The sequence below is a fragment of the Oncorhynchus keta genome, chromosome 35 (genome assembly GCF_023373465.1).
Source record: "Oncorhynchus keta strain PuntledgeMale-10-30-2019 chromosome 35, Oket_V2, whole genome shotgun sequence".
In the NCBI taxonomy this organism is placed as follows: domain Eukaryota; kingdom Metazoa; phylum Chordata; class Actinopteri; order Salmoniformes; family Salmonidae; genus Oncorhynchus; species Oncorhynchus keta.
Window position 1 is genome coordinate 63,143,060 of NC_068455.1, and position 27,176 is coordinate 63,170,235.

The following is a 27,176-nucleotide window of genomic DNA, read 5'->3' on the forward strand; positions in this document are numbered from 1 at the left end:
CAGGGTCACTGAGACAATCATAAGAGAGATTGTATACAATAATCTCATACCAGGGGGCACGTTCAGCAGGACACAAGGTTTTGGAACGTTCCATTAGAAATCTGTAATATAGAAATAATATGCCTCTCTGACAAGGAATCTAATCACGGTATTTCGACAACATTTGGCAACTGAACATGGCCCAGGTTTGATTAAACATTTGTATCACTCCAACTGTACAACCATGGCTTCTGTAGCCTGTCGATTAACAGGAAACGCCTAGCTTTTGCGAGACAAAATAATTTATACAACGTAACTGCAGCTGCAAACAAAAGATTTAATTTCACATGACGAAGAATAGAGATCTATGTAGATACTGACATAATATTTATATGCAAATGTCATTCATTGTTCACCAAATTCCAAGCATGCCCTTGCCTTTACACACTGAGTGTACAAAACATTAAGAAATCCCTTTCTCGAATATTAAGTTGTAGCCAGATATTTCACCTGATGTATAAATGTGAAGCATCTGGTTGACGTTTCCACTCACTACCAAATATGGTGATGAGAGGAAACCCAGTGGCTGGAAGTGGGAGAAGATGGAATGAGATGGATTTTGGCTGACATTCTGCTAATTTAGTCATCGATGAAACATTTCATCTCAATAAAAAAAATTGGTTTCAAAAACTAAAATCTGTTATGAACAGAGTGGACTAAGTTTTGTAGATGTAAAAAAATATTTTGTTCTTTAGGAGTGGAGAGGGAATTGAGTTATTGCACACGTGCACTTCACAGAGTAGGAATTGCCTAATGGAAATATGCAAATACATGCTAGAACGTGCCAAAAGGATTTCGCTAGCTCGTGCTTGTCTCTGCCCAACTCCTTGCTTGTTCTGCCCACTAAGATTCATTTGCTCCCATTGGAAACGACAGCATGTGGTCTATCTTGGGTTAGTTATGCAAATCTTTGACCTCCCCTTTTGCCCTCAGAACACCCTTAATTGATCGGGGCATGGACTCTACAAGGTGTCGAAAGCGTTCCACCAGGGATGCTGGTCCATGTTGACTCCAATGCTTCGCACTTTTGTGTCAAATTGGCTAGATGTCCTTTGGGTGGAGGATTATTCTTGATACACACAGGTAACTGTTGAGTGTGAAAAACCCAACAGCGTTGCAGTTCTTGACATAAACCGGTGCGCCTGGCACCTACTACCATACCTCTTTCAAAGGCACTTCAATATTTTGTCCTGCCCATTCACTCTCTGAATGGCACATATACACAATCATTTGTCTCAAGGCTTAAAAATCCTTCTTTATCCTATCTCTCCCCTACATCTACACTGATTAAAGTGGATTCAACAAGTGACATCAATAAGGGATCATAGCTTTCACCTGGTCAGTCTGTCATGGAAAGAGTGGGTGTTCATAATGTTTTGTACACTCAGTGTATATTACGAGGTCCATGGCTAAACTCACCATGATCATCCTCTCGATGTCTTTGCAGATAGAAACAGATAGAAACTGTTTTGTGCCCTACCTGTTTAGCAAAAAAATATATATACACACTATCCAAACGTTTGGGGTTATTTAAAAATGTCCTTGTTTTTGAAAGAAACGCACATTTTTTGTCCATTCAAATAACATCAAATTGATCCGAAATACAGTGTAGACATTGTTCATGTTGTAAATGACTATTGTAGCTGGAAACTGATGATTTTTTATGAAATATCTACATGGGCGTACAGAGGCCCATTATCAGCAACCATCACTCCTGTGTTCCAATGGCACGTTGTGTTAACTAATCCAAGTTGATCATTTTAAAAGGCTAATTGATGATTAGAAAACTCTTTTGCAGCCGAAAGCTGTTGTTCTGATTAAAGAAGCAATAAAACTGGCCTTTAGACTAGTTGAGTATCTGGAGCATCAGCTTTTGTGGGTTCGATTACAGGCTCAAAATGGCCAGAGACAAATACCTTTATTCTGAAACTCGTCAGTCTATTCTTGTTCTGAGAAATTAAGGCTATTCCATGTGAGAAATTGCCAAGAAACTGAAGTTCTCGTACAACGCTGTGTACTACCCCTTCACAGAACAGCGCAAACTGGATCTAACCAGAATAGAAAGAGGAGTGAGAGGCCCCGGTGCACAACTGAGCAAGAGGACAAGAACATTAGAGTGTCTAGTTTGAGAAACAGACCTCACAAATCCTCAACTGGCAGCATCATTAAATAGTACCTGCAGAACACCAGTCTCAACGTCAACAGAGAAGAGGCGACTCTGGGATGCTGCCCTTCTAGACAGAGTTCCTCTGTCCAGTGTCTGTCTTCTTTTGCCCATCTTATTATTTTCTTTTTATTGGCCAGTCTGAGATATGGCTTTTTCTTTGCAACTCTGCCTAGAAGGCCAGCAGCCTCTTCACTGTTGACGTTGAGACTGGTGTTTTGCGGGTACTATTTCATAAAAATATTCATTTACAACACCAACAACGTCTACACTGTATTTCTGATCAATTTGATGCTATTTTAAAGAACAAAAACTTGCTTTCTTTCAAAAACAAGGACATTTCTAAGCGACCCCAAACTTTAGTGTAGTGTATATATATATATTTGTGCCTGCTTTGCATGTTTTTTGTCATTAATACGTGCCACATATCAGTTTGAAAACAATGTACAAAAAAATAATAATTTAATTAATAAAGTCGCATACAAACATAGTCTCTTTTTTGCTTTCTTGAGTAAGGCACTTCCGAAATTAAGGTGTTTCAGCCTAGCTCGGTGTATTGTGTTGCGGTGGGGCAGCCAGCGGAAAATACAGAGCGTAATATTGGTAATGTTCTCTAGTTGCGCCGCGATTGGCTCAATGTTCTTTCCCTCATGGGGACATCTATGGGGAGAGCTCGAAAACTCAAGCCCCTGTCACGTTGGTATAAATGGTTCGGGAGACAGGCGCAGGAATGCATAACATGGGTTTTTATTTCCCAAATTACAGCGTGCCATGTAAAGGCACGGGGACGAAGACCAAACAAACACGTATACAAAACACAGGGTAGAAACCCAAACACAAGAGCGAGGAGTAACTTGAATAAATACACAATCGCACAATGATTATCACACGGGGTGAGACCTGTAATCATCTGCACAATATACGTGGCATGAAAGCCAAAACAACATAGCACAGGTACTCACACGAACCAACGGACAGTGTAACAACAATCGACAAGGCAATGGTAAACCAAGGGCACACTTATACAATTACTGATCAGGGAATAGGGACCAGGATTGCTTAATGACAGTTCCAGAGGGATCCGTGACAGCCCCTTGGGTGCTGCCATAGAGCTACATTAGAAGTGCCCATCCAAGAAAGCTCAAGGTCGTTAGCTGCAGATATTTACGTCAAATCACGTTATATCTACGCTAGCTTTGATTGGACTGATCATGTCAATAATATCATACTTTCTAAATCTTAGCTAGCAAGCCAGACAAGCAGTCATCATCATGAATCAAGTCGACCATCTACTGGCAAATCCTTTTCAATCATTGTCATATGAAGAGAAATTATAGGTAAAACGTATCTGTCCTCATCGGCCATTGGACATAAACATTGCAAAGGAATCACTAGACTGCTATTCAGTGGAGTGGGTGTCTGGTCCAAGTCTGGGTTTTGGAGTCTTTTTTCCAAGCTTAAAAGGAAAAAAACATTCACATGTAACACCACAGGCCAGAAAAGGTTGACTACATTGGACATGCTGTCAATCCAGCATGACTTCTACTGCGTTCAAAACAACTGGGAACAGACTTCAGTGAGTTCAAGACATCTGGGTGTCTTGAAAGCACCATACATCCAGAGAATGCCAGACTTTGATGCCAAAATTTGCACACAAGGACCGCAGCGCCACCTTCCTGTTCAAGTGAGCACGGCACAACAAGGTGAGTCCAAAATTATGTAATATGCCAGGGAGATATGTATACTGTAGCTAAGAAAGTAATACTAAGTGTATGTTGTGTAGTAAGCTGTTAGTAGTCCATGTGCCTCACCCTAACAATTTGGTCCCTTTCCCCCTCATAACTTAGCCTACTGTTCTGACTTGGTGGTGCACATGTACTCTATAGGCTGTTTTTAGATAAATGTAATCATCTAATATTGTAAGAGCTTTCATTGTCTGTTTATATGCCCCTTTATTTATCCTACGTTTCTGACTTGGTGTACAGGGAGAATACTGTAAGAACGGCCCGTGTTCTGAATTCTGTTGTATTCTGCTGAATTCTGCTGTACATTTAAAAAGTGCTGAACAAATAGTTATATTGACTATGTCTGTCCTCGCTCGCTCATTAATGTCGTCATCGATTACAGATTACCTCTCATCCACTCGTCGTCCCCTTATGCCATAGTTTGTACAGCTCAATAGTCCGTAGAAACAACATTTGTGCAAGTCAACCAAATCAGCTGTTTTTTTTTTAAAGGCAGCAAGTAAATGAGGCTGAATGAACCGTTTCGCTGCCAGACAAGGCTGCTGATAGCCAGATGTAGCAGTGGTAAGGAGGCACTCCATTCTGCTGTAAAGAAAGCTCTGCTGTTGGGACAGCTTTATGTAGGCCGTAACAGTTGTGGGCACCGTTTGTCATGTTATCTTGCAATCAATGTATTGTTTAGTTTTGTGTTGTGTTGTGTTATTGGCTTTGCTGGCATGCATCTAAAAAACATTTTTTGAGTTTGCCCCACCAAAATGTACATGCTGACATCGCCACTGGGTACAGTAAACCAGAAAGGAGATAACGGTTGTGATTTAAAACCGAGTTTAAGTCTAGGCTGTTAATATCTTAATAGTGCCTTCCAAGCGGCGGTGGTGACCATTGGAACTCGCATGGAAGCACAGTCCCCCAGTAACACCAAAGGACCCGCAAATTAGGTGCAAATAAAGAATTAAAATCTAGCCTAAAGTTAATTCATTTCAAAATGTGTGAATTTGATTAATGGACAGACTCTCTGCCTACTGTGAGAAACAGCATTCCAGCTTTCATTTCAGGCCCAACTACAGTTCAGGGGTGTGTGTGTGTGTGTGTGTGTGTGTGTGTGTGTGTGTGTGTGTGTGTGTGTGTGTGTGTGTGTGTGTGTGTGTGTGTGTGTGTGTGTGTGTGTGTGTGTGTGTGTGTGTGTTCCTTGACATGCTATTATGTCTATGATATTATGGCAATTAATAAGCCTTACATTTTACAGAACCGTTTCTCTTTTAGATTTTCTTCAGTTTGTGATGACGCACAAAACAGCCATGTGACTTCCTTCAGTGCCAGAAATAGGCTAACCCATAAAATGATCTCATCAATCTCTAAAGGACTCCAACTAGCATGGGAAATTTCTCTCCATGTCTGGTGAGACATCCATTAACTTTTGCAACACAAGTGCAATGCCATTAGTTTTTGTTCTCACAAGAAGTGTATCAAATATGAAGTATATAAAAATATCAACAATGTTTAGTGGTGACTTTGAGTGCCATTACCTGTTCAGTAGGTTATAAAGTTATGTAATACCCCTTCCACTTGGCATATCTTCACCTGGTTAAATATTAGGACCATAACAGTGACAAAGTACAGTCACTTAAGCCCTAAAAATAGAAAAGGGTTGGTGATTGGAGCTATAAATAGATTTGGAGTGTTTTCACAGTCCAGGACATTTTAGGGGCTCCTGAGTGGCACAGCAGTCTAAGGCACTGCATCTCAGTGCTAGAGGTGTCACTATAGACCCTGGTTCGATTCCAGGCTGCATCACAACCGGCCGTGATTGGGAATCCTATAGGGCGGTGCACAATTGGCCCAGCGTCGTCCGGGTTAGGGTTTGGCCTGGTAGGCCATCATTGTAAAAAAAAACGTTTGTTCTTAACTGACTTGCCTAGTTAAATAACGGTTAAATAAGGAGTACGGGGTGGCAGGCTTCGAAGTGGTCATTACAAGATTCTACCCTGACTTGTGTCTAAAAATGATACATACATTCAAGCCAGAGAAGCGGTTTGGCCCACAATACGTACGAGACGGCACTTTCTTTACTCGACGTAAGCAAAAGCACTTTTCATCAGTATCTCTGGTCCCTGCTCTGATGACGCGCGCTCGACACCCTTGGTGGTTTTTATAGACGTACTTTATCGATGTCAGGCAGTTAGAAATGGAAACATTGTAAAGAAAACGTTTGTGAACAGTGAGTAAGAAGACAGAGAGAAAGAAAAAAGGGGAGTTTTCCGTGGGATACAGAGTAAGTCATAATGAATAATAGGTCAGAATCGGATTGCAGAAAAATGGAAAGTAGCCTACCAGAAAAAGTCTGGAGAATATTGTTCAGTATAAAACAATACGCTAAATTACAAGCTGTAGATCAATCAATAATGGCTGTTTAATGGCTTTTTATATTCTAAACTTTGGAAGCCTTCAACTTTCCAGCTGCAAAAAAAAAATCATACAAATATTATATAATTATCCTAAAGCAAAAATAGACTTTCGTTATTCTCGTTAATATCAATTACCCCACCGAAGACATTCTTTAAAAAAAGTATAAAATACATTATATGGGCAAATACATCTCCCTAAGTGTGAGGGTGGTTTTGACCTTTTAATTGTATCAACTTGCCACCCAGGGCTTTTACTTCAGACATATTGTTAAATGCACTATCGAGGAACAATGGGTTGGCTCAAGATGGCGGGAGTCTTGGAACATAACTAACGACATTACAGTTAACGAATATGTACGCTTAATCTAGTATAAACTCATGTATAGAATTTATTATAAAAGAGAGAAGAACAAATATTCTACAACTCAAGGCAGAGTCATATCTTAAGTGTAAACTAACAATGACTCAACAATTCATGCCTTCTGGGAGTTCTTGTAACGGATGTCGTCTGGAGATAGAGAGGAGGACCAAGGTGCAGCGTGGTAAGTGTTCATGTATTTTTTAATAAACAAACTGAACACTGGAACAAAACCATTAATGATGTGAACAAACCGAAACAGTACCGTGTGGCCTAAACACCCACAAACCAAAAGTGAAACCCAGGCTACCTAAGTATGATTCTCAATCAGGGACAACAATTGACAGCTGCCTCTGATTGAGAACCATACATAGAAAAACATAGAAAAACAAACATAGACTGCCCACCCCAACTCACGCCCTGACCATACTAAAACACAGACAAAAACAAAGGAACTAAGGTCAGAACGTGACAGTTCTATAAAGTCCAAAAGTTATAAACTTAGCATGCAACAAAGATTTTACTGAGTTACAGTTACAGTGGGACACTGAGTTACAGTGGGGCAAAAAAGTATTTAGTCAGCCACCAATTGTGCAAGTTCTCCCACTTAAAAAGATGAGAGAGGCCTGTAAATTTTCATCATAGGTACACTTCAACTATGACAGACAAAATGAGAAAAATAATCCAAAAATCACATTTTTTATTAATTTATTTGCAAATTATGGTGGAAAATAAGTATTGGTGGCTGACTAAATACTTTTTTGCCCCACTGTATAAGGAATAAAATATAAATGAATTAGGCCCTAATCTATGGATTTCACATGATTTGTAATACAGATATGCATCTGTTAGTCATAGAAACCTTAAAAAGGTAGGGTCGTGGATCAGAAAACCAGTCAGCCACCATTTGCCTCATGCAGCGCGACACATATCCTTCCCATAGAGTTGATCAGGCTGTTGATTGTGGCCTATGGAATGTTGTCCCACTCTTCAATGACTGTGCAAAGTTGCTGGATATTGGCGGGAACTGGAACACGCCTGTCTATACCATAACCCCACCGCCACCTACTGTATGAGGCACTGTTCACAACGTTGATATCAGCAAACCACTCACCCACAGGACGCCATATACGTAGCATGTGTTTATGAGGCCAGTTGGGAGGCCAGTTGGAACATACTGCCACATTCTCTACAATTAAGTTGGAGGTGGCTTACGTTGAGAAATTAACATTCAATTAACCTTCAACAGCTCTGGCGGACATTCCTGCAGTCAGCATGGCAATTGCAGGCTCCCTCAAAATTTGAGACATCTGTTGTGTGACAAAACCTCACATTTTAGAGTGGTCTTTCATTCTCCCCAGCACAAAGTGCTCCTGTGTAATGATCACGCCGTGTCGTCAGCTTCTTGATATGCCACACTTGTCAGGTGGAGGGATTATCTTGTCAAAGGACAAATGCTCACTAACAGGGATGTAAACCAATTTCTGCACAAAATCTGAGAGAAATAAGCTTTTATTTGTTTGACTGGAACTTTTCTGGGATCTGCTAAATGGCATATATTATATTATTATTATATTATTATTATTATTATATTATCTTTTACTACAGCTCATGATACATGGGACCAACACTTTACATGTTGCGTTTATATTTTTGTTCAGTGTAGAAAGTTGGCTGTCAGAAATTGTACAATTTTAGATGACTTTTAATCCGTCTATCACCATATTTCAAAACATGGCATACATTATGAGGGTGCGGTGGAATATCAAATCAAATCCAATTTTATTCCACATACAAATGGTTAGCAGATGTTAATGCGAGAGTAGCGAAATGCTCGTGCTTCTCGTTCTGACAGTGCAGTAATATATAACAAGTAATCTAACAATTTCACAACAACTACCGTATACACACAAGTGTAAAGGAATGAATAAGAATATGTACAGAAAAATATATGGATGAGCGATGGCCGAATGGCATAGGCAAGATGCAGTAGATGGTATAGAGTATAGTATATACATATGAGATGAGTAATGTAGGGTATGTAAACATTATATGAAGTGACATTGTTTAAAGTGGCTAGTGATACATTTATTACATCCAATTTTTTATTATTAAAGTGGCTAGAGATGAGACAGTATGTTGGCTGCAGCCACTCAATGTTAGTGATGGCTGTTTAACAGTCTGATGGCCTTGAGATAGAAGCTGTTTTTCAGTCTCTCGGTCCCCGCTTTGATGCACCTATACTGACCTCGCCTTCTGGATGATAACGGGGTGAACAGGCAGTGGCTCGGGTGGTTGTTGTCATTGATGATCTTTTTGACCTTCCTGTGACATCGGGTGGTGTAGGTGTCCTGAAGGGCAGGTAGTTTGCTCCTGGTGATGCGTTGTGCAGACCTCACTACCCTCTGGAGAGCCTTACGGTTGTGGGCGGAGCAGTTGCCATACCAGGCTGTGATACAGCCCGACAGGATGCTCTCGATTGTGCATCTGTAAAGGTTTGTGAGTGTTTTTGTTGACAAGCCAAATGTCTTCAGCCTCCTGAGGTAGAAGAGGCGATGCTGCAGCTTATTCACTATGCTGTCTGTGTGGGTGGACCATTTAAGTTTGTCCGTGATGTATACGCCGAGGAACTTAAAACTTTTCACCTTTGCCACTACTGTCCCGTCGATGTGGATAGGGGGCTTCTCCCTCTGCTGTTTCCTGAAGTCCACGATCATCTCCTTTGTTTTGTTGACATTGAGTGTGAGGTTATTTTCCTGACACTACACTCCGAGGGCCCTCACCTCCTCCCTGTAGGCCGTCTCATCGTTGTTGGTAATCAAGCCTACCACTGTAGTGTCGTCTGCAAACTTGATGATTGAGTTGGAGGCGTGCATGAGTGAACATGGAGTGAGGGGTGGAGGTGATATGGTCCTTGACTAGTCTCTCAAAGCACTTCATGATGATGGAAGTGAGTGCTACGGGGTGATAGTCATTTAGCTCAGTTACCTTAGCTTTCTTGGGAACAGGAACAACGGTGACCCTCTTGAAGCATGTGGGCACAGCAGACTGGGATAAGGATTGATTGAATATGTCTGTAAACACACCAGCCAGCTGGTCTGCGCATGCTCTGAGGACTCGGTTAGGGATGCCGTCTGGGCTGGCAGCCTTGCAAGGGTTAACACGTTTAAATGTTTTACTCACATTGGCTGTAGTGAAGGAGAGCCTGCAGGTTTTGGTAGTGGGCCGTGTCGGTGGCACTGTATTGTCCTCAAAGCGGGCAAAGAAGTTGTTTAGTTTGTCTGGGATCAAGACATTGTGGTCCGCAACAGGGCTGCTTTTCTTTTTGTAGTCCGTGATTGACTGTAGACCCTGCCACATACCTCTCGTGTCTCAGCTGTTGAATTGCAACTCTACTTTGTCTCTATACGCTTAGCTTGTTTGATTGCCTTGCGGAGGGAATAGCTACACTGTTTGTATTCGGTCATGTTTCCGGTCGCCTTGCCTTGATTAAAAGCAGTGGTTTGCACTTTCAGTTTTGCGCGAATGCTGCCATCAATCCACGGTTTCTGGTGGGGAAGGTTTTAATAGACGCTGTTGATGCAACATCACCGATGCACTTGCTAATAAATTTGACACTGAATCAGCGTATTCATCAATGTTATTGTCCGATGCTATGCGGAACATATCCCAGTCCATGTGATCGAAGCTATCTTGAAGCGTGGAATCGTATTGGTCGGACCAGCATTGAACAGACCTGAGCACTAGTTTCTGTCTATAGGCTGGGAGTAACAAAATGGAGTCGTGGTCAGATTTTCCGAAAGGAAGGCGGGGGAGGGCTTTGTATGCGTTGCAGAAGTTAGAATAACAATGATCCAGGGTTTTGCCAGCCCGTGTCACGCATTCGATATGCTGATAAAATTTAGGGAGCCTTGTTTTCAGATTAGCCTTGTTAAAATCCCCAGCTACAATAAATGCAGCCTCAGGATGTGGTTTCCAGTTTACATAGAGTCCAATGAAGTTCTTTCAGGGCCGTCAATGTGTCTGCTTGGGGGGGATATACACGACTGTGATTATGATCGAAGAGAATTATCTTGGTAGATAATGCGGTCGGCATTTGATTGTAAGGAATTCAAAAGGACTTGAGTTCCTGTATGATGTTATGATCACACCACGTCTTGTTAATCATACCCCCGCCCTTCTTCTTACCAGAGAGATGTTTGTTTCTGTCGGCGCGATGCGTGAAGAAACCAGGTGGCTGTACCGACTCTGATAACATATCCCGAGTGAGCCATGTTTCCATGAAACAAAGAACGTTACAATCTCTGATGTCTCTCTGGAAGGCAACCCTTGCTCGGATTTGGTCTATCTTGTTGTCAAGACACTGGACATTTAGTATGCTCGGGAGCGGTGCGCGATGTGCTCGTCTACGGAGCCTGACCAGAAGCCTGATCAGAAGACTGCTCCGTCTGCCCCTTCTGCGGCGCCGTTGTTTTAGGTCGCCGGCTGGGATCCGATCCATTGTCCCTGGTGGTGGACCAAACAGAGGATCCGCTTCGGGAAAGCCGAATTCCTGGTCGTAATGTTGGTGAGTTGACTTCGCTCTTATATCCAATAGTTTCTCCCGGCTGTATGTAATAAAACTTAAGATTTCCTGCGGTAACAATGTAAGAAATAACACATGAAAAAACTAAATACTGCATAGTTTCCTAGGAACGCGAAGCGAGGCGGCCATCTCTGTCGGCGCCAATGGGTTGGACCATAGCCCTACTTTTCTCGTCACTCATTTTGGGAAGAAAATGTACTTAAATACTGGAAATAAAATGATCCTCCATCATTAAGACGGTGGATGTATCAAATGCATTTAAATATTGAAAAAATGTGTGCTACAGAGAAATAGAATAGTGCAATTTCAGCCATATGGCATAGAGACAGATAAATAGAATAGTGTGATTTCAGCCATATGTCATAGAGACAGATAAATAGAATAGTGAGATTTCAGCATATGTCATAGAGACAGATAAATAGAATAGTGCGATTTCAGCCATATGGCATAGAGACAAATAAATAGAATAGTGCGATTTCAGCCATATGCCATTGAATGTTACAAACACTGGAAACGCCCAAGGTATGAAGAATGAGAGAAAATGTTGGAGTGAGACAAACGGAATGCGGTGGGAATATGTGGTTTTGAGCACGTGATGTCACTGATGTTTGTTGTAATTGGTGTGCGTCTGTTTATTATATTCTGTCTATGTACAGAACCAGTCAAAAGTTTGGACCTACTCATTCCAGGGTTTTTCTTTTATTTGTACTATTATCTACATTGTAGAATAATAGTGAAAACATCAAAACTATGAAATAACACATATAAGCTGTCACCAAGGCAACGGATTGCTACTTTGAAGAATCTAAAATGATTTGTTTAACACATTTTTTGGTTACTACATGATTCCGTATGTGTTAGTTCATAGTTGTGATGTATTCACTATTACTCTCCAATGTAGAAAATAGTACAAATAAAGAAAAACCATTGAATGAGTAGGTGTGACCAAACTTTTGACGTGCTGTTTTTCGCTGTAGGCCTACCATTAATTCAAATATAATGAAGATATAGTAAATATATAATACATATTGTCTACATATTGTCTGGCTGTGCTGCTGCTCCAGTTTCAACTGTTCTGCCTGCGGCTATAGAATCCTGACCTGTTCACCGGACGTGCTACCTGTCCCAGACCTGCTGTTTTCAACTCTCTAGAGGCAGTAGGAGTGGTAGAGATACTCTTAATGATCGGCTATGAAAAGCCGACTGACATTTACTCCTGAGGTGCTGACTTGCTGCACCCTCGACAACTACTGTGATTATTATTATTTGACCATGCTGGTTATTTATGAACATTTGAACTTCTTGGCCATGTTCTGTTATAATCTCCACCCGGCACAGCCAGAAGAGGACTGGCCACCCCTCATAGCCTGGTTCCTCTCTAGGTTTCTTCCTAGGTTTTGGCCTTTCTAGGGAGTTTTTCCTAGCCACTGTGTTTCTACACCTGCATTGCTTCCTGTTTGGGGTTTTAGGCTGGGTTTCTGTACAGCACTTTGAGATATCAGCTGATGTACGAAGGGCTATATAAATATATTTGATTTGATTTGGTCTAATACAGGTGTAATACAATATTGAGAGTTATTATTTCCCAGAAGTTTGTGATGCTTTTTGTAGATATTTTAAAAACCCAAATAATGAATTCCCCTGAGATTTGTAAAGATGACATCATCCTCAGTGTTTCATAAGCGAGACTTATACTGTGCCAAATGTCAACTACCCACCAACCATTATATAAGGTTGACATTATTAACACTTCTAATGAAGTGTTTTGGAAACATTGGGGCTTCCTGAATGTCAAACCATTGAATGTCAATGTGGGAAAACGATTTTAGGTTAAATTCTTTAGGTTTTATTCTTAACTTTGCCAAATCCACTAAATGAGTGCACTCACTCAAGGCACCCATAATCAAGGTGAACATTACACATACCGTCCCTGATAGAAGTCACTTATTTTGGGCATTGTTCAAAACAGGACATTTGGTGGTTGGGGGCACTAATGTAGCCTAGACAGAGCTGAAACTGCTTTCCAAGCCCTGTGGCCATGTAGGCGTGCTGATCTAGGATCAGTTTAGCCTTTTAAAGCACAATGATCCTAATAGCACTGATCTAGGATCAGTTTAGCCTTTTAAAGCACAATGATCCTAATAGTACCCCTGCTCTGAGACTCTTTGTGAATATGGGCACAGAACCTTTCATTTAGTTAGAGAACGAAACCTATTTATCTAATTACATTCATAGTCATTCTTGATTTCACTGAGCAGAAATAACATATGATGTTTAGCCTTGTAATGGGCATCTTGACTTCCAAGAGATTTTTCTTATTCTATTTGAATGGTCTGGTGTTGTGACTTGATGCGCTCACAAATAACTTGGGAGCCCTTCTAGGCCAACACAGGAAGCTGCCTCCTTTTCCTGTTTAGTCTACCATGATTCGGCTGTGAGGAGTATTTTCATGACATTTCAGTCATCACCACCATCACTAAACCTCGTCATAACATATATCTAACAATGGTCAAAGAGAGTGCAGCAATAAGTTAGTCCAAATGAAAGGTTGATAGATACATCACTTTTACCCTTGCCCCTGTGTATTCCTTCCATCCAATTTTGGTTATATAACTCTGGATAATAGCATCCCCTGGAGAGCAGTGGCAATTGTTATAGAGTGGATCCTGGTTGAATTACCCATAGCACTTTATAATAACTCATAACGAATTAAATACAACTATACAGTAGGTAGTCAAGGACCACCCACCATAAAATGCTTCAGAAAATGTGTTTTTCGTTGTCCAGGAAGCAGAACTGCAAAATCAGGTGTTTTTCCTGACCATGTGCCCTCACCAGGAACAACTCTGGACCCTTCTTCTTTGCCTAGACTGTTTCCTTCCTGGTCTGGTCATGTGGTCCACGAGAGAAACTCCTGGCCCTAAATATAGACTGTCCTACTGTGCCATAAGTATATTTCTGGATCAATAGCATGGTCTGGAACAACATAGCCCACTGTGGGAACATAGGAGCATTGTGATAAGGGAACCATTCTAGAGGCCTTCTGGTGTGTGTAAATGTGTAGGCTGGCAGTTCTTCTCATACAATTGAATGGCCACAAAGGAACCCATTAAAGGACCATTATGATTTATTCTGCTCAAGGCTGTTACATAACAAGAGTCTCTCTCTCTCAATAAAATTGCTCCTACCAGAGTTCGGCTACCATAGACCGATGGGAAATGTAATAGTTTATTATTTGGAATGTTATTTAATAGATGACGACTTGTTCAGGGCAGATCAGGACAGCGCAGTAGAGTAGGCCATGAAGTAACAGAGTGTATAAAAACAAAAAAACAAGGGATTTCTACTGCAGGCCTATTACAAAGAAATGGATTTCATGTGAAGGAATTCCCCTTAAACCCCTCCTCAAATTACAGTCTAATCTAGTCTAGCCTATTCTATTCAAATGTTGCAACTCCCCCTCTTAAAAACAGTCACCACTTTGTCGGGTAGTCTGGGTGGAAATTAGATCATCATGAGCCTGATGTAACCCTGTCTCAAGACGAAGAGAACATAGGCTAAATAGAGAAGAAAAAAAGCTGACATAATCTCACACACTAGTTACTCATTCTCCTCCGCAGACTTTAAACTCTCATCTGTAAACCGTATTAGGAAATGTGTAGTCGTCGTGTCACGTGTGTCACTCCAGTAGCCTACTATAGGGTGCGAGGCAATGAAAAATGTTTATTTTAGCCCGCCTTCACGGCTCAAGAAGGTCAGGTCACTTCCTGTCTGACACACTGGACTTTCAGAGAGAAAATTAAACAATAACCCAGTGAGTCCTGTTTGGTAAATCTGATCATGAATCCAGGGCCATTTCCACAAAGTATTTGTTGCTAAAATTCTGCCATTAAACAGGCCAAGGTTCTATTGAATTGGCTGTATAGAAATTAAGACTAGGCCTTCTTCCAATAATTATTTGATAAAAGTCTGTGTCACCCATACTGCCTTGACAGGCCTAGCCTATATATAGTCTGGGTCCACCTCCACATAAGGCACGAAGTGAAGAATATCTCAAAGAATGCTAAATGTCTTTACAGATAACGTGGACATGCATCTGAATTTGTTGCCATTGAAAACAAAAGGCACAACCTGTAAATTGTTGTCAGCATGTATATATAAACATATTAATGAATGTGTATACAGTATATGACTTGATTAAAAGTATTTTTCAAGAATATAGGAACTAAGACAGGCCTACAGTTTTACAATGTGAAGTGAAGTTACCAGTTTTGCCACTAGCTGCAACATTTTCAAGAAATGTTTACAACACCTCCACTTTGCTGATCCTCAACACAGGGGCCCCACAAGGGTGCGTGTTCAGCCCCCTCCTGTACTCCCTGTTCACGCATGACTACGTGGCCAGGCACACCTCCAACTCAATCATCAAGTTTGCAGACGACACAACAGTAGTAGGCCTGCTTACCAACAATGAGACAGCCTACAGGGAGCAGGTGAGGGCCCTGGCGGAATGGTGCCAGGAATATAACCTCTCCCTCAATGTCAACAAAATGAAGGAGCTGATTGTGGACTTCAGGAAACAGCAGAGGGAGTTGACCACTATCCACATCGACAGGACCACGGTGCAAAAGGTGGAAAGCTTCAAGTTCCTCGGCGTACAAATCACTGACAATCTGAAATGGTCCACCCACACAGAGTGTGGTGAAGAAGGTGCAATAGCGCCTCTTCAACCTCAGGAGGTTGGAGAAATTCTGCTTGCCCCCTAAGACCCTCAAACCTTTACAGATGCACAATTGACAGCATCCTGTTGGGCTGTATCACCGCCTGGTACGGCAACTGCACCGCCCACAACCGCAGGGCTCTCCAGAGGGTGGTGCGGTCTGCCCAATGCATCACCAGGGGCACACTGCCTGCCCTCTACGACACCTACAGCACCCGATGTCACAGGAAGGCCAAAAAGATAATCAAGGACATCAACCACCCGAGCCACGGCCTGTTCACCCCTCTATCATCCAGAAGGCGTGGTCAGTACAGGTGCATCAAAGCAGGGACCGAGAGACTGAAAAACAGATTCTATCTCAAGGCTATCAGACTGTTAAATAGCCATCACTAGCCGGCTACCACCTGGTTACTCAAAAACAGCATCTTAGAGGCTGCCGCCCCATATACATAGACATGGAATCACTGGTCACTTTAATAATGTTTACATACTGCTTTACTCCTTTCATATGTATATACTGTATTCTGTTCTATTGTATTTTAGTCAATGCCACGCCTACATTGCTCATCCTAATATTTATATATTTCTTAATTCCATTCTTGTACTTTTAGATTTGTGTGTATTGTTGAGAATTGTTAGATACTACTGCACTGTGAACACAAGCATTTCACTCCACCCACAATAACATCTGCTAAAAATGTGTATGTGACCAATAAAATTTGATTAGATTTGATTTACTCAGAGGCTGGTGGGAGGACCTATAGGAGGACGGACTCATTATAGTGGCTGGAATGGAATAAATTGAACTGAGTCAAATGTGTTATTTATTTATTTATTTATATTCCATTCCAGCCATTACAATGAGCCCATCCTCCTATAGCTCCTCCCAGTAGCCTTACAGGGGCCCATATGATTGTGTTAGTAATGCTGCGTTTATTTCCAAGAGGGAGGTGTGAATTTACCAGTTGTGAAGTCATATATACCAGTTGGATGCATTCACATGCTTTGAACTAATTGAGAAATGCTCATTGGCTAAACTAAAAATCATAAACTAAAAGTACAGCTATCATGCTTGTAAACAAATTATAGAGTTCAAAAAAACATATTAATAGATGGCTTTTTATAAATAATGTTTTGTTGTTGCATTTAACTGCCGAAATTGCTTTCCTTAGTAGGTAACGTCAGAGATCATTATGTGGAGAAGTGGGAGCTCAGCATGAATGATGAGCTTCCACTAGTAATTACCAATTGGAGGGCTGTTCAAGTAGATTTTTCCCAGTCATATGTTGTAAAAGTCCCACTTCCTTGTTGGGTTTGCGAACACAGCAATAAACAAAACAACAGAGGCCCCTTGCTGTTCCCAGAAGTAAACATTTCAATGAGCCTGCCTGTGATATATGCACGTACAGTAATACAATAGTAGGTTACAACACACAGAACACAGCCAGGGTGCAAATAGCATAGCGACATCCTGAGGAAGTAGTTTTCCATAACAGAGCTTACAGTAAATACCCTTCAAAGGCGGCCATCTTGGATGCAGGCCAGAGACGGGTGTGCAACTAAGTGGGGTTTGAGTGTGTACGAATGATATCGGGAACCGTAACAAAGATAACACCCTCTGACTGTTAAATATGAGATAACACCATCTTCTGAGGTTGCGTGTTGAGTGTTTTTGGGGTCCTTTTGAATGTTTTGGACCAATAGGCCTAACATAAAAACATGACAAAAAGTGTTGTGAAACAATGGTTTAAATATCTGCTTTTACGCTCATTCCTCAGGAAGCAAAATAACATTTCCTTTTGGGAAGGGATAAGGAAGTTCTGGGAACTTGGTATTCTGCTGAATGGAATGTTCGGTGGGGCGAGCGGGAACCTTTTTGTTTTCTTTAAGAAAGACATCTCAAATATCATCCCTTGGACTGGGACTGGGCATTTTTATCCCTGAAGTCAATGTAGAAACTGACTGAGACTAGTTTTTAAGGGGTGGAGGGGACGCGCACACACACACACCCACACAAACATGAAAAAAAACACACGGGCACATGGACACACAGGCACACTCACTACCGACAAACCTTTCTGATTACTAGGTTATCCTGCATGGCTACCTGGTAACCCGACTTGCACTCTTATCTTCAACAGACCTTGGTGGTCAGAGGCATAATTTGTGAAAGTGGAAGCCTGGGTCACTCAATACCAATGTCCTGTACTACTGTAATTATATCACAGGAGGACTCTGGGATTGGGTTGGCTGATCAACATAGGCGTGTGACACCAATACATTTCTAACCCATTTCTCTCTAACCACTCTCCAAATGAAATATAGGTTTAACTGAGGTGTCAAATATAACACACACATATACATATTTATATATTGAACAAAAATATAAACAGCTGATGAAACTGAGGAGTATTTATGTCTGTAATAAAGCCTTTTTGTGGGGGAAAACTAATTCTTGCTCAAACCTATACTTCCCACTGTGAAGCATGGAGGAGGTGTGATGGTGTGGGGGTGCTTTGCTGGTGACACTGTGATTTATTTAGAATTCACAGCACACTTAACCAGGATCGCTACCACGTCATCCCATCTGGTATGCACTTAGTGGGACTGTCATTTGTTTTTCAACAGGACAATGACCCAAAACACACCTCCAGGTTGTGTAAGGGCTATTTGACCAAGAAGGAGAGTGATGGAGTGCTGCATCAGATGACCTGGCCTTCACAATCACCCTACCTCAACCCAATTGAGATGGTTTGGGATGAGTTGGACCGCAGATTGAAGGAAAAACAGCCAACAAGTGCTAAGAATATGTGGGAACTCCTTCAATACTGTTGGAAAAGCATTCTTCATGAAGATGGTTGAGAGAATGCCAAGTGTGTGCAAAGCTGTCAAGACAAAGGGTGGCTACTTTCAAGAATCTAAAATCTAAAATATATTTTGATTTGTTTAACACTTTTTCTGTTACTACATGATTCCATATGTGTTATTTCATAGGTTTTATGACTTCACCATTATTCTACAATGTAGAATTTTTTTTAAATAGAGGAAAACCCTTGAATGAGTAGATGTATCTAAACTTTGACAGATACTGAATATAGTAAACAAAAATATAAACACAACATGCGACAATTTGAACGATTTTACTGAGTTGAGGTTCGTATAAGGAAATCAGTCAATTGAAATCAATGAATTAGGCCCTAATCTATGGATTTCACATGACTGGGCAGCGCCACCGCCATGGGTGGGCCTCGGAGGGTAAGTTTAATTGCTTCTTTAATCAGAACAACAGCTTTCAGTTGTGCTAAAATAATTGCAAAAGTGTTTTCTAATGATTAATTGGCCTTTTAAAATGATAAACTTGGATTAGCTAACACAACGTGCCATTGGAACACAGGAGTGATGGTTGGTGACAATGGGCCACCGTACGCTAAGTAAATATTCCATAAAGAATCAGCCATGTCAAGCTACAATAGTCATTTACAACATTAACAATGTCTACGCTGTATTTCTGATCAATTTGATGTTATTTTAATGGACCAAAAAATTGCTTTTCTTTCAAAAACAAAGAAACTTTTGAACGGCAGTGTAAATGTAAACTCAGCAAAAAAAGAAACGTCCTTTCACTGTCAACTGCGTTTATTTTCAGAAAACTTAACGTGTGTAAATATTTGTATTAACATAACAAGATTCAACAACTGAGACATAAACTGAACAAATTCCACAGACATGTGATTAACAGAAATTGAATAATGTGTCCCTGAACAAAATCAAAGTAACAGTCAGTATCTGGAGTGGCCACCAGCTGCATTATGTACTGCAGTGCATCTCCTCATGGACTGCACCAGATTTGCCAGTTCTTGCTGTGAGATGTTACCCCACTCTTCCACCAAGGCACCTGCAAGTTCCCAGACATTTCTGGGGAGAATGGCCCCTTCTCTCACCCTCCTATCCAACAGGTCCCAGACGTGCTCAATGGGATTGAGATCCAGGCTCTTCGCTGGCCATGGCATAACACTGACATTCCTGTCTTGCTAGGGAATAACACACAGAACGAGCAGTATGGCTGGTGGCATTGTCATGCTGGAGGGTCATGTCAGGATGAGCCTGCTGGAAGGGTACCACATGAGGGAGAAGGATGTCTTCCCTGTAATGCACAGGGTTGAGATTGCCTGCAATGACAACAAGCTCGGTATGATGATGCTATGACACACCGCCCCAGACCATGATGGACCCTCCACCTCCAAATCGATCCCGCTCCAGAGTACAGGCCTCGGTATAACGCTCATTCCTTCGATGATAAACGCAAATCCGACCATCACCCGTGGTGAGACAAAACCGCAACTTGTCAGTGAAAAACACTTTTTGCCAGTCCTGTCTGGTCCAGCGACAGTGGGTTTATGCCCATAGGCGACGTTGTTGCCTGTGATGTCTGGTGAGGACCTGACTTACAACAGGCCTACAAGCCCTCAGTCCATCCTCTATCAGCCTATTGCGGACAGTCTAAGCACTGATGGAGGGATTGTGCGTTCCTGGTGTAACTCGGGAAGTTGCTGTTGCCATCCTGTACCTGTCCCGCAGGTGTGATGTTCGGATGTACCGATCCTGTACAGATGTTGTTACACGTGGTCTGCTACTGCAAGGATGATCAGCTGTCAATCCTGTCTCCCTGTGGTGCTGTCTTAGGCGTCTCACAGGACAGACATTGCAATTTATTGCCCCGACAACATCTGTAGTCCTCGTGCCTCCTTGCAGCATGTCAAAGGCACGTTCACGCAGATGAGCAGGGACCCTGGGCATCTTTCTTTTGGTGTTTTTCCAGAGTCAGTAGAAAGGCCTCTTTAGTGTCCTAAGTTTTCATAACTGTGACCTCAATTGCCTACCGTCTGTTGATTAATTGTTTATGGTTCATTGAACATGCATGGGAAACAGTGTTTAAACCCTTTACAATGAAGATCTGTGTAGTTATTTTAATTTTTATGAATTATCTTTGAAAGACAGGGTCCTGAAAAAGGGACGTTTCTTCTTTTGCTGAGTTATATATATATACACACATACACATATACATATATACATATACATACACACACACATACAGCCCATGATAATTTTCCTCCAGTCATTCAATGCATAGTATCTCAAACACATCATGAACATAGAATCAAGGCACAAGGTGAGACCCAGATGCAGACACAGGAGGCAGATGGTTGGAGTCTTACAATGTTCATTAATCCAAAAGGAGAAGGCAAGAGGTCATGGACAGGCAAAAGGTCAAAACCAGATCAGAGTCCAGGAGGTACAGAGTGGCAGACAGGCTCATTGTCAAGGCAGACAGAATGGTCAGGCAGGTGGATACAAAGTCCAGAAACAGGCAAGGGTCAAAACCAGGATGAGAAAAGGGAGAATGCAAAAAGCAGAACAGGAAAACCGCCACTTGGAAACATACAAGACGAACTGGCACAGAGAGACAAGAAACACAGGGATAAATACACTGGGGAAAATCAGCGACACCTGGAGTGGGGTGGAGATAATCACAAGGACAGGTGAAACAGATCAGGGCGTGACACATAGTGTATTCTGTTTAGGGCAGAGCAGAGTAATGCAACATTACAACAACCTACAACAACCTATATATATTATATATTACTATAGTTTGGATTATAGGCTTTGGTGTCTGACTCACTGACACAGATATTTTTTGCACCACAGGAGGTTGGTGGCGCATTAATTGTGGAGAATGACTCGTAACAAATACATCAAACACATGGTCTCCAGGTGTTTGATGCCATTCCATTTGCTCCGTTACGGCCATTATTATGAGTCGTCCTCCCCTCAGCAGCCTCCTGTGACACACACCCACCCACCTAGTACAGAACATTTTCTACCAACAGACACTTTAGGATAAGTAAACACATAGTCACTGTATGGCTTGTTGGGAGTTACAAATCATAGTGACTATTGCTGTTTCCATCTCTGAGCCTTATCAAACTTCCCCTTTTCAGTAACTCATTTGTAAGAAAACATACATGAGTCGGGAACATGGAGTGATGTTGTGTTAACTGAACCATAACCAGATCCTAGACTGCTATTGGTTGACATGATGATTTTGCTGAAAAGTAGTGTTTGTTTGTCATAAAAGGCTGTTGATGGGTAGGGAAGTACAATGATTAAACTGATTATCTATTGATTATCCTAACATGGTGTGTCAATTCACACATCAATCAATGTTTATCTCAAGTCATTCTTAATCAACTGAAATGTAATTACCACATCAACTAAACTACTGCCATTATGCCCAGGCCAAATGTATACTCCATTTTGTTTGCAATATTTTTCTCCTGTTCTTTCACAAAAGCCAACATCTGAGAACAAACTTCCACTTGATAACTGGAAGTTGAGGGAATAAAAGGGTGGAGGATGCTCTGATTGTCCCAAGAATGTGGATTTATTAGCCTCGCAAACCTGCCTGATCCTTCGAGCTTGCATGGATGTTGCTGCATGCGCAGCAGTAGTCCGCATTTCCCTTCTGTCAGCAATCTTGGCATGTTCTACATGCACTGATGTCCAACAATGTATCGATAGGGGCATGAGATAGCAGCCTACTGGATTGCTGGGTTCACTGCTGCTGCCGTAGGCATCGAAGCGACTCGTGTTTTTATCTACACGGCGTCTTGTTTAACATACTGTTCCACTAGAATGAGATACAATGTGGTGCTAAAAGAAAAAGTCTGAGATTTCTTGTTGTACCGCCACCTTGTTATGTTCTTCTTCAGAGATGCAGGAAGAAGCGGCTGATAAGAGACGGAAACAAAAACAGAAGTTACTCGCCTTAATTTGACTACAGTACAGACAGGGTCTCAGGATGGATGTAGCCACCCATCGCAACCAGCCTCAACCAGCAAATACTCTGGTGTGAGTTTCCTGAAAGCTTCGTACCACTAAGATCCATCTTTCACCCATTACTTTCACCCCTATTTTTCGGATTGTGAATTCAGAGCCTAGCTAGTTCTGCTCTATTTCCCTGATAGAGCTTAAATCCTGTTAGTTTGGTTGGGCGGGTATGAGAGCCAAATAGGCAAATAGGTATACGATGGTAGTTGCCGCATAGCGTCATCAGTGCCCAATAATAGTTCCACTTTGCTATGATAGGCAAATAGGCATACGATGGTAGTTGGCACATAGTATCATCGGTGCCCAATAATAGTTCCACTGTGTTCTATAAGGTACTTTGGTTGGTATGACGTCCAAACCTCAACAGTTCCTGCTGGGCCAAACCCAAATTACGGCCAAACCCAAATTAGACAGGGGCACACTGTTCCCCTCTGAAACACACACACACACACACATGGAACCGTTTAGTGTTTTCCTTCATGCCCCCCAACATAAACAGATGAAGAAATAGAACAGAGAAACTAGGGTTATAACGACCCTCATTAGCAAGAGGCTATGAGCAGGGTTGTAGTGCTAACCGAGGGAGAGGGAGCGGCGCAATTTGAGAATACACAGAGCTGGTAAAACTATTTCACATAATGATGAGTATTTTAGAAAACAGAACCGAATACCTGCCTAATAGCATAGTAGGCACACAACGTTACTGTTACACCAAAAACACCTACTCATTCCTAGTGAGATTTTAGGATGGGAAGCTGAGTAGTTACATTTCTCTTCTCATGCGTCCAAAACTCAACTGTGCGCATCACTAGGCAGGACATATGCTTTGATTGAAACAAAATACAAGAAAGGCTAATAGTTAGTTAACGCCATCTGCTCTAATTCGCTCAATAAACAGTCACTCAAGAAGATCTGAATCCATATTCCCATGACACCGAGATCAAATGATTGGCATGCAGATGCCGTTTGGACATTTCACTGGTAAAACGTAAACAATTCTCATTCCTCGATTGACAGTGACAAATGAGAGTTGCTCGAAACAATATGTGTGGGCATAGGCAGACTATGCAATTGGAGGATGCATTTCATGCATATTCTATAATGATATTCAATAGGCTACATCTGTCGGTACAAACTTCGATTGAGAAATGATGGCATAATGTGCTTTTTTGCCACTCCCGCACCCAAAGATAATAGCAATACACCACCAGCATTGAGTGACACAATGTACCGATGAGCAGTAGTGGTTTTCAGACGTTCTTATGGCTATAGACCTAGGCTACTGCAGTTGCTGACAGCGCCTTCAGAAAGCAGTGGTCCTTCTGTAGCTCAGTTGGTAGAGCATGGCGCTTGTAACGCCAGGGTAGTGGGTTTGATTCCCGGGACCACCCACACGTAGAATGTATGCACACATGACTGTAAGTCGCTTTGGATAAAAGCGTCTGCTAAATGGCATTTATATATATAAAAAGCATTTGTACCCCTTGACTTATTCAACATTTTATTAAGTTACAGCTTGAATTAAAAATGTATAATATAGATTGTTTGTCTCACCCATCTACACACAAGGACCCATAAATGACAAAACCGAAAACATGTTTTTAGAAATGTTTGCTAATTTGTGGAAAAAATGAAATACAGCAATATCTCATTTACATAAGTATTCAGTATTCACACCCCCTACTGTTACACTCCAAATTGAGTTCAGGCGCATCCAATTTCCTTTGCTCACCCTTGATTGGAGTCAACCTGTGGCCATTTCAATTGTTTGGACATGTTTAGAAAGAAGCACACCTGTTTATAAAAGGTCCCACAGTTGACAGTGCAGAAACCATACCATGAGGTATATAGAGCTGCATATAGAGTTTCATTTGACCTTCATTTAACTAGGCAAGTCAGAACACACTCTTATTTTCAATGACGGCCTAGGAACAGTGGCAGAACAACAGATTTGTACCTTGTCAGATCGTGGATTTGAACTTGCAACCTTTCGGTTACTAGCCCAACGTTTTAACCACTAGGCTACCGTGCTGCCCCAGAGCTCTGAAATAGAATTGTGATGAGGCCAGGGCCGGCCTGCTCATTAGGCAGGATTAGGCTGCTGCATTTTCTGAGCTAAACTGGCCAAGACAACACATAAAACCTCACATAATTCTGCCCAAAAATAATTACAATTTCTCTCAACCAGTGACATATGGGCTTTTTAGGTGAGCACTGATACCGCTCACAGGGACTCAGGGATTTTGCAGGGACGCAAAATATTTTTTGTCCATTCCCAGCACGCCTTTCAGGGTGCTGTTGGAGAGGACGCAACTCTGCAGCGCTCCACCAACATTCCGTCAAAAATATTTATCGAACATAAATCATGTAGCAGATATAGTGTATGGTAGAAAGAGTATGTGGCCACTTCTGTAGCCCACAGGCTGGAGATAAAATGTATGACAATGTAATGAGACAAACTTTTTTATTTATTATGAAGGTTTCTCCGATCAAATAGCCTAACCTAAATGAACCGAAGTGTAAAAGTCCTTGAGTGGCCCAATCGAAGCCAGGATTTGAATCCAATTGAAAATCTGTGGAAAGGACCTGAAGATTGCTGTTCACCACTACTACCCATCTTACTTAACAGAGCTTGAGACAATTTGCAAGGAAGAATGGGAGGATATCATCCCCAAGATGACTCAAAGCTGTAATCACCGCCAAAGGTGCTTCTACAAAGTATTGACTCAAGGGTGTGAATACTTATATTTCATTTTCAAGAAATGTGCCCAAAAATATTTTACCATGTTTTCACTTAGTCATTATGGTGTATTGCATCACCAGTCATTGAAATTCAGCAGATAAGTATTGCACACGCCAACGAGAAGAGAGCATGAGTGTTTAGTTACGAACATTCATGGGTGAGAAATAATATAATCCATTTTGAATTCAGGCTGTAACACAATAAAATGTAGAGTAAGTCAAGGGGTATGAGTACTTTCATAAGGCACTGTGTCCGCGTCACTGAATGGTAGAGCTCCGATATTTATTACAACAAAGGGAGTAGGCAAAGGCAGGTAGGGGACAGGCGAGAGTTCATAAACCAGGTCAGAGTCCAAACAGTACCAGACGATAGGCAGTCTCGAGGCCAGGCAGGGGTCAGAAACCAGATCTGAGACCAAAAACATTACAACGGGATAAGCGGGCTGGTAGTCAGAACAGGCAGAGTGGTCAGGCAGGCAGGTTCGGAGTCAGGACAGGCAGAGTGGTCAGGCAGGCAGGTTCGGAGTCAGAACAGGCAGAGTGGTCAGGCAGGCAGGTTCGGAGTCAGAACAGGCAGAGTGGTCAGGCAGGCAGGTTCGGAGTCAGAACAGGCAGAGTGGTCAGGCAGGCAGGTTCGGAGTCAGAACAGGCAGAGTGGTCAGGCAGGCAGGTTCGGAGTCAGGATAGGCAGGTTCGGAGTCAGGACAGGCAGAGTGGTCAGGCAGGCAGGTTCTGAGTCAGGACAGGCAGAGTGGTCAGGCAGGCAGGTTCGGGGTCAGGACAGGCAGAGTGGTCAGGCAGGCAGGTTCGGGGTCAGGACAGGCAGAGTGGTCAGGCAGGCAGGTTCGGAGTCAGGACAGGCAGAGTGGTCAGGCAGGCAAGTTCGGAGTCAGGACAGGCAGAGTGGTCAGGCAGGCAGGTTAGGAGTCAGGACAGGCAGAGTGGTCAGGCAGGCAGGTTCGGAGTCAGGACAGGCAAGAGTTGAAACCAGGAGGACTAGAAATAAACAGAGACTGGGAAAATAGAAGCAAGAAAAACTGCTGGTTGACTTGGCAAACAAGACAAACTGGCACAGAGAGACAGGAAACAGGGATATACACACAGGGGAATAATAAGCAACAACTGGAGGGGGTGGAGACAATCACAAGGACAGGTGAACCAGATGTGACGTTATTTATACTTTTACTTTTGATACTTAAGTATATTTAAAATCAAATACTTTTACTCAAGTAGTATTTTACTGGGTGACTTTCACTTTTACTTGAGTCATGTTCTATTAAGGTATCTTTATGTATGGCAGTTGGGTACTTTTCCAACAAATGGCCAATGGCCTAATTATGTAAAGCTACCATGAATGTGGCTATACTTATGCTAGCAGAAATTAACTTTCTGTTTGTTTACAACACACAGTGACAAAGGTGTTATCCTTCCTTATCACCCTTATCAAGTCAATGCATACCTTCTATATTAACCCTTAATGTTGCCTCCAGGCACTATTTTTTTCCTGGCCTTGTATTTTCTCCTTCTCTC

The 27,176-nt window shown here is 42.0% G+C and overlaps 1 protein-coding gene across 1 annotated transcript in view; it reads left to right on the forward strand.

Moving 5' to 3' along the window:
- The window catches only part of LOC118369156 (chromodomain-helicase-DNA-binding protein 3-like), a 367,421-nt gene that overhangs the window by 82,030 nt on the left and 258,215 nt on the right, over positions 1-27,176 (forward strand). The gene's annotated exons all lie outside the window — the stretch shown is intronic.